Source organism: Raphanus sativus, chromosome 2, assembly GCF_000801105.2.
Source record: "Raphanus sativus cultivar WK10039 chromosome 2, ASM80110v3, whole genome shotgun sequence".
Taxonomy (NCBI): domain Eukaryota; kingdom Viridiplantae; phylum Streptophyta; class Magnoliopsida; order Brassicales; family Brassicaceae; genus Raphanus; species Raphanus sativus.
The window spans coordinates 8,685,707-8,698,590 of record NC_079512.1 but is presented as its reverse complement, the minus strand read 5'-3'; positions in this window follow the sequence as shown (position 1 = coordinate 8,698,590).

Here is a 12,884-nt window from a genome sequence, read left to right as displayed (position 1 = left end):
TGACGAAGAAGGGTAAGAGAATCATAAAAGACGTTCTGCTTGTACCCAAACTAGGGAAGAATCTCTTAAGTGTTCCTCAAATGATCACTAATGGGTACCAAGTGCTGTTTAAAGAAAACCAGTGCATAATCTGCGACAAAGTTGGAAGAAATATTGGGAAAGTTCAAATGGTGAACAAGAGTTTCCACATCAAATGGTCTACTCATGAAGAAGCGGCCATGGTGGTCAACAATGCTGAAGCTGACCTATGGCACAAGCGCTTAGGCCACACGGGATACACAAACCTGAAGACAATGCAGGCTCAAAGAATGGTACGCGGTCTACCTAAGTTCAAGGTAAACAACGAAAGATGTGAAAGCTGTATCATTGGTAAACACAGAAGAGACTCATTTTCCAAAAGAATCAAAGTCAAGAGCAAAAGAGAAACTGATGTTAATACATAGTGATCTCTGTGGACCAATGCAAAACACATCTTTCAGTGGGAGCAAGTACCTACTCACATTCATTGATGATGCTACAAGAATGGTGTGGGTATACTTTCTGAAGGCAAAGTCAGAAGTACTCCAAACGTTCAATAGATTCAAAAATCTTGTGGAAAATCAATCAAACAACAAGATAAAGAAGCTAAGGACAGATCGAGGATCAGAATATTTGTCTACGGAGTTCACAAGATTTCTTGAAGATGCTGGAATAGAAAGACAGCTCACTGCTGCATACTCACCACAGCAAAAATGGAGTCTCGGAAAGGCGTAACAGAAGTCTAATAGAAATGGGAAGAGCTATGATCAAAGCTAAGAACCTGCCTCTGAAGTTTTGGGCAGAATCTGTATACAATGCAGCATATGTTCAAAACAGGACACCATCAAGAGCCCTCAAGCACAAAACACCACTGGAAGCATGGAATGGAACAAAGCCCTCTGTAAGTCATATGAGAGTATTTGGTTGTATTTGCTATGTACTTCCAGATAAACTGAGGAAAAAATGGGATGACAAGTCAAAGAAAGGGATATTTGTTGGCTACAGCTGTCAAACAAAAGGATACAGAGTGTATCTCCTTGCAGAAAACAAGATCAAAATCTCAAGAGATGTTATATTTGAAAAAAACAGTGAATGGGATTGGGAAAAGAAGGAGGTAGCCAAGAGAATCAGTTCTCTAACTGATGGTGAACTCAAAGAAGGAGAATCTTGCGATCCAGATACTGAATCAAGTGATGATGAACGCATATATGAGTCACCTATGAACAACAACTCCCGCAATGAAAGCCCAGGATGCAGCTCAAGCCCTCCAAACCGGAAGACTCGTGCAATAGATGATATTTTACTCACTGCACCTTTTGCAGAAGTGGAATATTGTGATATGAGTGAAGGTTGCTTCAGTAGCAGTGAAGAGCCTACCCTATTTGAAGAAGCAGCTCACCATAAAGAGTGGAAAGAAGCTATGAACGAAGAAATACACATGATAGAGAAAAACAAAACCTGGGAGCTTGTCACAAGACCACTTTGCAAGAATGTAGTTGGCGTCAAGTGGCTGTATCGAATAAAAACTGACGCTACTGGAAACACTCTGAAGTACTAGTAGCCAGAGGTTATACCCAACAACATGGAGTTGACTATCTAGAGACCTGTGCACCTGTCTCAAGACATGAAACTATCAGGTTACTACTTGCGGTTGCTGCCCAAAAGAAGTAGAAACTCTATCAGCTCGACGTGAAATCAGCTTTCCTAAAGGGTAAGTTGACAGAAGAAATAGATGTAGAGCAACCATTGGGGTTTGAAGTAGAAGGGAAGGAGGATCATGTCTTCAGACTCTACAAAGCTCTATACGGGCTAAAACAAGCTCCTAGAGCATGGTACAGCAGAATTGATGAATTCTTTCAACGATAAAGCTTTAAACGCAGTGATAATGATCATGCTCTGTACACTAAAGAAGAAAATGAGAAGCTTCTGGTGGTATGCATATATGTTGACAATCTCATTGTAACTAGAGATGATGAGAAGATGGTGGAAGAATTCAAGAAAACAATGAAAGAGGGATTTGAGATGTCTGATCTTGGATTGTTAAACTACTTCCTAGGAATGGAAATCATTCAAAGAGAAGATGGAATCTCTTTGTCTCAGGAGTTATATGCTAAGAGATTACTTGAGAAGTTCAACATGAGCCACTGCACTACCACGATGACTCCATTGGTTCCACAAGGAAAACTTCACTAATGGAGAAGAACTTGTTGATGCCAAAGTCTATCGAAGCCTAGTGGGAGGTCTGTTGTACCTAACAGCCACAAGGCCTGATCTTATGTTCTCTGCTTCTTATCTATCCAGGTATCTTAAGGAACCAAAGACTTACGGTTCTGCACTATGTGCCACAGCAAATCAAGCAATATGGTTGAGGAGAATACTCGAAGACTTACGGTTCTGCACTCAAGTGGGAGTACCTATCTACTGCGACAGTCAGTGGGTGATAGCCATTGGAAAGAATCCAGTGCAACACAAGAGAACCAAGAACATTCAAATTAAGTACCATGTGGTGAGAGAATACGAGAAGAACAAAGAGATTCAACTACTCTACTGCAGAAGTGCACATCAACTTGCGGACATGTTTACAAAATCTCTATGCGCCAAACAACTTCAAGCTTCTCTAGGCAAGATTGGTTTTGACTTTTGAGTAACAAAATGGCTAGTGGGAGTGTTGACAGAGCCAATTTGTTATCAAACCAAACCGAGTGCTCCAGTGATTATGATCACATTACTTGAAGTAAACTAAGTTGGTGAAACAGTAAGAGAAAGTCTACAAGCTATTTCTTGTGTAAGTTGATCTAGTGATAAAAGTATGGGTTAGTGGGAGTAAGTAAGGAGTAGTTGAAATGAGAGTGTCGATGGTTTTTGTGAGTAGTATAAGATGTCTAATGCTTTTGTACTGTGGATGTATGGAATCAATGAAGAAGAAAACTTTCTGTTGTTAACTAAAACAAACACCTCTCAATCTGTGAGTTATGAGTGAATTCTTTGATCAGAAACAGAGTTATTCACAGCACTAAGCTCAACAAATTCCATCCGAATCATTTTAAGGATGTCCTCAAACTTTGTATTTCCCAAAAGCACACTGCATATATAACCAAACCACACACACACACAACAACAACTTATTGAACGTGGTAGTAGTACCTATTTCTATAGGCAAGACAGAGAGGGAAATAAAATGAAGCATACATTCAGGTCTCTGATTGAATCTGCAGCTATGACGATTCCATAAGAACTTTCCTCTGGATAATTGGGCTTATGTCTGCATCTGCTACAACTCATTCTTTCATATTCTTCCAGGGTAAAGAGGCGAGTTACTAAGCTTTCTCTTTCTGAACTTTTACAGCTATGCCAAGACTCAAGGATGGATACGACCCCTGTTCTAAAAATCGGGCGCCTAGCAGTCTAGGAGGCTGCCTGGGTGCTAGGCGCCACTCTTCTGCCCTGATTTATACCAAATCGGTCTAAAAAATCGTATGTCCGATTTTACTCCGTCAATACCATGGAAATAACTTCTCTGGAAGTAAGTAATTCGCTCAGGAGATAGCTGTGGAGTAGTAGCTCAGGAACTTGTGTTTCCAAGTCGTCACGAAATGGTTTCTCATTTTTAAATAAATCTTCTTTCAGGATCTCAATGTTCAAGAGGGCCTGCATTACCCCGTATTCTAAAATCTCACCCCTCAACTCCAAACACTAAGTATTTATCTCTTTAGAAATAAAGATAAACTAGATTTATAGTTGTTTAAAAAAAATTCAAAATATATCATATCAGAAAAAATCTATTTTTTATTATATGGTTAATGCGATTGTTAAATATCTTTTAATAATATAAATTAAACAAAAAAAAGTTAAGATACAAAAATTGTTATCAAATATTTATTATTTATAATCATTAATTGTTATATATGCGTTGAACATATTAGGTAATTTTGTTACTTTTATTTAAGAAAATTCTCGAAAAGTGCGAGAATTTTCTTTTGTAAACTATTTATCAATTTGATAGTTAGTTTAATGAAAAATATAATATAAATTAAGATGAACCTACCTATTTTCTAAGAATTTTGAATTTCATTTTCATGATGACATGTGACTACAAAACAATGATGTAATGTTATTCAGTTGTTGTAACACCTGTAGGAGTAGGAGGTGGTTTAGTTCTTTTCTCCAAGCAGTCAGTTCAATTAAGTGTATTAAGTCAGTCTTCTCGGCTTATCGATTGTAAAGTTGTGTTTAATGGAATTCAGTTTTTCTACTCTTTTGTCTATGGGCATCCTAATCCTGCCTTACGACATCATACATGGGAAAAACTGATGAGACTGAGCTCTAGTAGAAGACATGAACCTTGGTTTGCTTTGGGAGACTTTAATGAGATACGAGGTAATTATGAGAAATCGGGAGGCCGTGTAAGACCAGAAGCATCGTTTCAAGATTTTAAACAGATGATGAGAGTTTGTAAGTTTGAAGACTTGGCCACAGTTGGTAATAGATTCTCCTGGGTGGGGCAGAGAGGAACACATCAGGTTCAATGTTGTTTAGACCGTACAATGGCAACGACTGCTTGGTTTGATTTATTTCCAGTATCTGAAACAGAGTTTTTGGAGATCGGTGAGTCAGATCACCGTCCTTTGGTAACATACATCTCTGCTGAAAGAGAGAAAGTCACTAAAATGTTCAGCTTTGATAGTCGTATGGTAAATAAGGAGGGTTTCTCTGCATCTGTGAAACGTGGATGGCAAGGAACAGGGCAAGCTCAGTTGCTTCAAATCCCATTGTCTCAAAGACTCAGTCGATGTCGCCAACAAATTTCTATATGGAAGAGGCATAATAGAAATAATGCAGAGGAACGAATAACCATGCTCAGAGGACAACTGGATAAAGCTGTTACCTCTACTGCTATTTCTCAAGAAAGAAGAAATGAGATTAAAGAGGAACTCAACAAAGCTTATTTGAACGAAGAAATCTACTGGAAACAAAAGAGCAGAGTCAATCGGTTGAGGTCAGGTGATCGTAATACGAAGTATTTTCATGCCATTACCAAAGGGAAACGCGTGAGAAATACTATCAGTTCAATACAAGACGATAATGGAGTTATATACAGGGGTCAGAGAGATATTGCTAATGTGGCAATTGATTATTTCAAGAAGCTGTATGTATGCTACTGAGAATATTGATTCACGGTTGTATGAGAAGGTTTTTCACGGTTTTAGTCACTGTGTTGGCCCTGAAATGAATGAAGATCTTATCAGACAAGTTACCGAAGAGGAGATCAAAACAGCTGTTATGGACATAGGAGCACATAAAGCACCTGGGCCAGATGGATTTACTGCTATATTCTGTCACACCTATTGGGAGGATATAGGACCAGAGATAAAGAAAGAAGTAGTGGATTTCTTTGAGAGAGGTACAATCGACTCCCATCTGAATCATACCAATATTTGCCTTATTCCAAAAGTTTACCCTCCTACTGGTATGAGCGAATTCATCCCATTGCGTTGTGTAATGTCTCGTATAAGATCATCTCAAAAATTCTGGTGAATAGACTAAAAGTTCATCTAAGCAATGTTATATCAGAGAATCAGAACGCCTTCATACCTGGGAGGATGATTTCAGATAACATTGTGATTGCTCATGAAATTCTTCACAGTTTGAAAGCAAGGAAACGTCAAGCAACCTCATACATGGCGGTGAAAACGGATATCACAAAGGCGTATGATAGGTTAGAATGGAGCTTTCTAGCAGAGACAATGAGGGTTATGGGTTTTGATCAGAAATGGATTGGTTGGATCATGGCATGTGTGTCTTCAGTGCGGTTTTCTGTACTAATAGCCGGAAGGTTATATTACTCCAGAGAGAGGATTACGGCAAGGCGATCCATTGTCTCCATACTTGTTTATCTTATGTGCAGAGGTCCTGTCTCACTTAATGCAACAAGCGATGCTCGACAGATCATTGATGGGTGTGAAGATCTCAAACAATGCACCAGCAGTGAATCATTTGCTCTTCGCAGATGACTCATTATTTTTCTCTCTGGCTAATCTAAAAGCTGCAAGGAATTGGGAAGTATTTAGGTTTGCCGGAACAGTTTGGAACTAAGAAGAGTGAGATGTTTGAGTGTATTGTGGAAAAGGTGAAACATGTTACACAGAGTTGGAAGCAGAAGCATCTCTCACATGGAGGTAAAGAAGTTTTATTAAAATCAGTGGCATTAGCGATGCCTATCTTCTCTATGAATATCTTTAGACTTCCTAAATAAATCTGTGAGGAGATCAACACCATATTAGCCAGATTTTGGTGGGGTTCAGGAGATAATAAAGGACTACATTGGTACACTTGGAAACGAGTTAGTGTTCCTAAGAGAGAGGGGGACTTGGATTCAGAGACCTGGAGATATTTAATCAAGCGCTATTAAGTAAGCAAGTATGGCGGATTATGCAGAATCCTAATTGTCTCATGGCCAGAATTTTAAGAGCAAGATACTTCTCTGATGGAGACATTTTAAAAGAAACATTGCGAAGGAAAGCTTCATATGCTTGGAAATCCATTCTTCATGGGAGAGATCTCTTAATCAAAGGATTGAAATATATAATTGGAGATGGTTCACATGTGGAGATGTGGACTGACAAATGGATACCGGATCATCCACCGAGATCACCAAGACCAATAGGGGATGCTCAACACGGAATGAAAGTACAAGAATTTATCGCTGCAACTACAAGACAATGGGATGAGCAGAAATTACGACAATATGTTGTGGCAGAGGATGTTGTGAAGATTTTGGCTTTGAAAATAAGTCCAACGGCTCAGACAGATCTTTTGGGATGGCATTATATTGAAGATGGACTTTATACAGTCCGATCTGGTTACTGGTTGGGTTCTCATTTACCAGATAATAATATGTTAATTTACCAACTTATGGTAACGTGGAGCTTAAGCAACAGATATGGAAAACTAAGGCTCCAATGAAACTGAAACACTTTTTATGGAGACTATTATCTCGCAGTCTAGCTACTGGGACCAATCTGAAAAGAAGACACATCATCAATGATGCTCAATGTAGACGGTGCTGTGGTGCAGAGGAAACAGAGGATCATCTCTTCTTTGGCTGTCCATATGCGAAGAAAATTCGGCGAGCCTCCGGAATATCTAACAGGATCATTGACTGTTCTTCATCAAAAGTAAAAGGATGTCTGAGAATATGTCTCTCGAATCAATTCCGGCACCTTCAAGATCTACCAATCTGGATTCTTTGGAGGCTTTGGAAGAGTAGAAATACTCTTATCTTTCGACACAAGGAAACACATTGGGGAGCTCTACTACGCTATGCAAAAAATGATGCCTTAGAATGGAAGCAGATTGATCAACCGGAACAGATATCAAGGAATATACAAGCTACCTCAAGAAGAAGAATAGGACGTCACAGATGGAAGCGGCCACAAGAAGGTTAGATTAAATGCAACACAGATGGCTCCTTTCTGGATACTGTAATACCAAGCTCTGCAGGATGGATTTTTCGAGATAGTAATGGTGCTTATAAAGGTTCGGTACAAGCGATCGGACGAAGAACACATACTGCGTTAGAAAGTGAACTTCAGGCAATACTAATGGCGTTGCAACAAAGTTGGAGTTTGCGAATACGACATATCATCATTGTAAGTGATTGTCAAAAAGCAGTGCAGATAGTCAACAATAAGCGACTTCATTTTGAGAACTACAACTGGACCAGAGAGATCCGATCATGGATGGCGAAATTTTCAAGGAAGTGTTTGTCAATGGATTGGCAGAGAGGCAAATAAAGCTCCTGATAAACTTGCAAAAGATAGATCAGATGGAGCATCTTTTATATTTAACTAGGGTAAACTCGCCCTAGGGACGTGCGGACGAGTAAATAAATTAATATTATAATTTTATAAAATGTTTTATTTATTTTTAATTAAAAGTAGTATCAAGATTCATTAAAATTTACAATAATTTTATTATTTATAAGAAATTATATACTTATCTAATTATTATAAAATTATATACAGTAAGTTACATAGATTTTCTTTTAAAACAACGGTGGATTGGAATAAGGAAAGTGTGAAGCTACTTCTCTCTTATCTATATATTGTTTCAAGAAACGATTTTTTTCTTGTTTATACATTTTTCTTAAAACTAAGAATTTTCATAACATAAAGAAATAACTTATTCAATATAACTTAAAATACTTTAAGATAAATAAATAGATTATATGAAACTATTGTTACTATTTATACATACATATATATATATATATATATATATATATATATATATGTTTGTTAGAATTTTATATGTATTATTATATATGAAAACGAAATTAACTATGTTATTAAAATTATTGATTAGAAATATTTTCTGGCAAAAAAAAATTGAATAGAACTTTTGAAACCAAATATGTCCGACTAACATATAAAATATAATCCTTACAATAATTATATTATATGCATAACTTATTTCATTTTATTATATATTTATAATTTTAAATAAATAAATATATATATACATATATACATATTAAATTATTTAAGCTCATATTATAATTACTCAGCATTTGTGTAGATGTGAACAATGAAGATATCCATAACTGAATTTATATCTACTTATAAAATAAATTCTTGTTTATAAATATAAAAAAATAAATTTATTAAGAAAATTTCAGTTGAAAATATTAAAGTATATCATTTGAACTATTTAATAAGCAGTTTTAAATTTACAATATTAAATAATAATAAATTAATGTGATGTATCATAATAAAAACATCTTTTACAATGTCGAGTTATAGTATAATACGAAAGTTTATTTAACCCAATTTGCTTAATTAATTAGTTTAGTCAATGAATCAAGTAACTTTTCAACCGAAGGATTCTATGTTTCCTAAAGAAACTGAAATGATCTTGTTTGCTTAACCAATTGGTTGAGTTAATGAGTTAGTAAAAAATTTAACCAAAGCGTTTCTTTGTTTTTGTAAGCGTGTGACATGTTTACATGTGTGCTTACAAACCTAATTGTTTATATTTTTCTTTTCCTTCGGGATTAACAACGCCGCCACCGTCATCATCATCTTCCTCTCCTTCCCGTAATTTCTATCCTCCTCCTTCTTTCTTGTCCTTCCTTCACTTCTCTGCTCCGTATGTTACGCAGATAAGAAATGGTGTTGTTACAAACCTTCGTGAAACCTCAACGGAAAAATATTTCTCCTTGTGAGTTCATCCTCATCATCATTGATGTATCCTTCATTGTACTCCTACTCATAACCACCGCATCCAAATCCTCCCACAACCGTCACAACACACCGCACCCCATCTGGAGACTCCTTCACCTCCTCTAGTCGCTCAGATCCGCCTCTCATGTAACGCCACACGATTCTCAGACCACTGCTTCTCTTCACACAGGTCGGGTCCCTATGATTCTAAACCAAATCTGTTTTGTACTGCTCACAAAGAGTAATCACTGCAGCACCACGCCGAATTAACAGACGGAGTCGCTTTGATGAGCGGAGAGGTCATGGGCGCAGCTCTGGCTTATCATTACGATTGCTTATCAGGTCCCGAACTGGAAACAACACGAAGCAAGTAGTCGACACCATCACGTTAAACTCACCGGATTTTTTGGAGAGCTTAAGATTGAGAAGCTTGAATTGATGGATTTGAGGGTACAGAACATACCTTTTTATAGTGGAGGATTCAGAAAAATAATTAAGGGGCGATGCATTCAAGGAAAAATTGTGGTAGGAGTGGAGAGGATTGGTTAATGCGTCGTTTGGTTTCATTGAGATTTTGTAACGCCTGAATAATAATAATGCCAGTGACGTGAATAGGTAAAGAAATCTGGTGGCGTTAAGAATTGACGGAGGCTACGGAGGATCCGAAGTTGGCTATGAAAAAATAGAAAACGATGCATTTTAAGTCAGAGTTGCTTATTTTTCAGGTGGGCTTTACAAAGATTCATTTAAAAGTCTGTGTGCAATCTAAAGCCCAAACGAAATATAAATCGGGATAAATGAAACACAGAGTTTTGGTTAGCGGGACACGTGTCGCGCTTGTGTAAACCGAGTTTATGACCTGTCTGCTGAGGTGTCTTTCTAAGGAGAGAGTAAACCCAACTTTATAATAATATATATTATTATCTTCCGAATTATATTACTCATTTGCTTCATGTAGACCATTTACAATCTTCATAAGTTAATGAAAGTGATGTTATAAAAAAAATGATGTAATGTTTCTCAATTAATATATAAGGGATGTTAAACCATTGATCATTAATTTTTAACATAATAATTTTAACAATTTTAGTAATTTATTGTCGTTTTTTCAAATTAAAAATATAATATATATGAAAAAATCCAAATTTTAATTTTATAGCTAATTTGATTGTTTCATTTATTTTAATAATATAAAATTAAACAAAAATTATGGAGGATATATAGATTGTTATCAAATCTTTTTTATTAGAATCATTAATTGTCATTTATATATTAGTCATATTTGGTAATTCGTAATTTTTATTTAAGGAAAGAAAATAAAATAGTAATTTCATACTTTAGTTAAATTTATAATTAGTTTAATAGAAACTATAATATATACTTAATTCGACCAACATATTTTCTAAGAATTCTGAATTTCATTCTGGTAATGATACGTGGCTACACTTAAATATTGTAATGTTTCTCAATTAATATATAAGTGATAACTGATTTTATGGCTAGAGTTTGGGTACATATCCTCATCTATCTTATTAAAGGTGAAGTACAATTTCGGTGTGTTTGGATACTTGGATAACATTTATAAAGAATAAGTTTGTTTGAAAACTTGGATTGTAGTTAAAAAAATTGTTTGGAAACTTGGATTGTATTTTAATTTAAAAAATATCTCTATCCAAATAAAATCAGCAAATCCATTTAAACTTCTTACATTTTAGGAAACCACTAATTGATCATATATTTTTTCGTGATACACAATATTTTTCCCCTAGATTTTTAAACTAAATAAATATCATTCGAATATTATAAATGCCGTAGGAGGTTCGAGTTGGATTATTTTCGGTCCGCATTGGTTTGTAGCAACCTAAAAATATATCAATAAACTATCATTTTTAATATATAAATATGTTATATTGCTATGTAAATAATTGTTTAAAGATTCTTTAGTTGACTAATTTTTGATATAGCTTATATTGAAAGAAATTTATTTTAAAAAATTATATGAACTGAAGAAAATACAATGTAAAAGTACCGTACATTTGAATTCAAAATCATTTCTTTTAACAACAAACTAGATAAATATGTTGATTTGTATACAAATTACAATGTAAGTATTTAATTAATATAGAAATGTGTCACATTGCTTAAATAAAATATCAATGTAAAAGTATTGTACAGTTATGTTCTAAAATCATTTATTTTAACAACAAGCCAAATAAATATATTGATTGAAGAGGGAATAAAATAAAATCAGAGAAACACAGTTTATCAGAGGCACTCTAATATGTCAAATTTATTATAAAGAAAATTTTACTAAGATAAATACATTCAATAATTACAAACAAATAATATTTTTCATAAAAACAAAAAATAATACCCGCGCTTTTGAAACGCGGGTCAAAATCTAGTATATAGTAAATGAGAAGTCATTTATTGACTTCTGCTGACGTGTCGTCACTCATACATGCAGTATGATAAAAATCCTTATAATTTTATAGGTCAATGATTTTTAATTTTTATTTATTTTAATCAAATCTAAAAAAAATCATAGAATCAATTAATATTAGTTGCCAAACTAGTTACATAGTTTTATGCATAATCATTTATAGTATCAAATGGTATCAAATATGAAAATTCTATATAATACTTCATCACTCCATTTTTCATTAATAGTCTATTTATAAATTATACGAAGTATGTTGTTAAAAAGTTGTTAGTAAAATTAATATACTAGCTTTATTTTTCTATTATAAACAATCATAAAAACTTTATTTTCTATATAAGTCATAATATACATATATAAAACATATAACTTTAATAAAAATATTATAATAACTATTGATGCATCATATAACAAGTTTATTAATTATTTAAAATAGTTTAAAATCATCTGTGATGATTAATATATATATATATTTTTTTTTTAAAACTTAAAGTCATTTATATTGATTCATTAGTAATGATCTATACCAGATATATAATAGTATATAATTATATAAATATTTGGTAATCATTTTAAGTTTTTAAATCATCAATAATGATTATTATATCATTAATAAGAGCTTACAAATCAATATATAAAGATCTATATAAAATATTATAAATATTTGTAAAACCATTTATAAAGAAGAATTTCTCGTTATTTATAGGAGTTTACAAAATGCTTATGATGGTTAATAGGTTTTAAATCATCACAGAAGTTTTATTTTTTTTTATAAAATTATTTATAGGAGTTTACCAAATATTTATAAAATCTTTATAAAATTATTTAAAGTTACGATTTTAAATTATTGACCATTGATGACAAATTATTTTCTTGAGTTATAAAACCATTTATTAGGATTTATGAAACTATTTATAAGAATTCTAAAACTTCGGAGAAACAATTCATAAAATTTAAAATTTGTAAATATTTTATGTATTATTTATAATTTTATAGTTTCATTTTTAAGAGGTTTTAAATGTTATCAAATCAGAACAAATCGCCAATATTATTTTCTTTACAAGTTCATCATTTTTCAAAATCTCAAAAACAAAAAAAAAATGTTTTGATTTTATCTAAAGGAAAGTAACCAGAAAAATTACATCAATCATAAAAAATCCAAAGAATAAATATGAATAAAAGGTATATTCCTTAATTTATGAAAT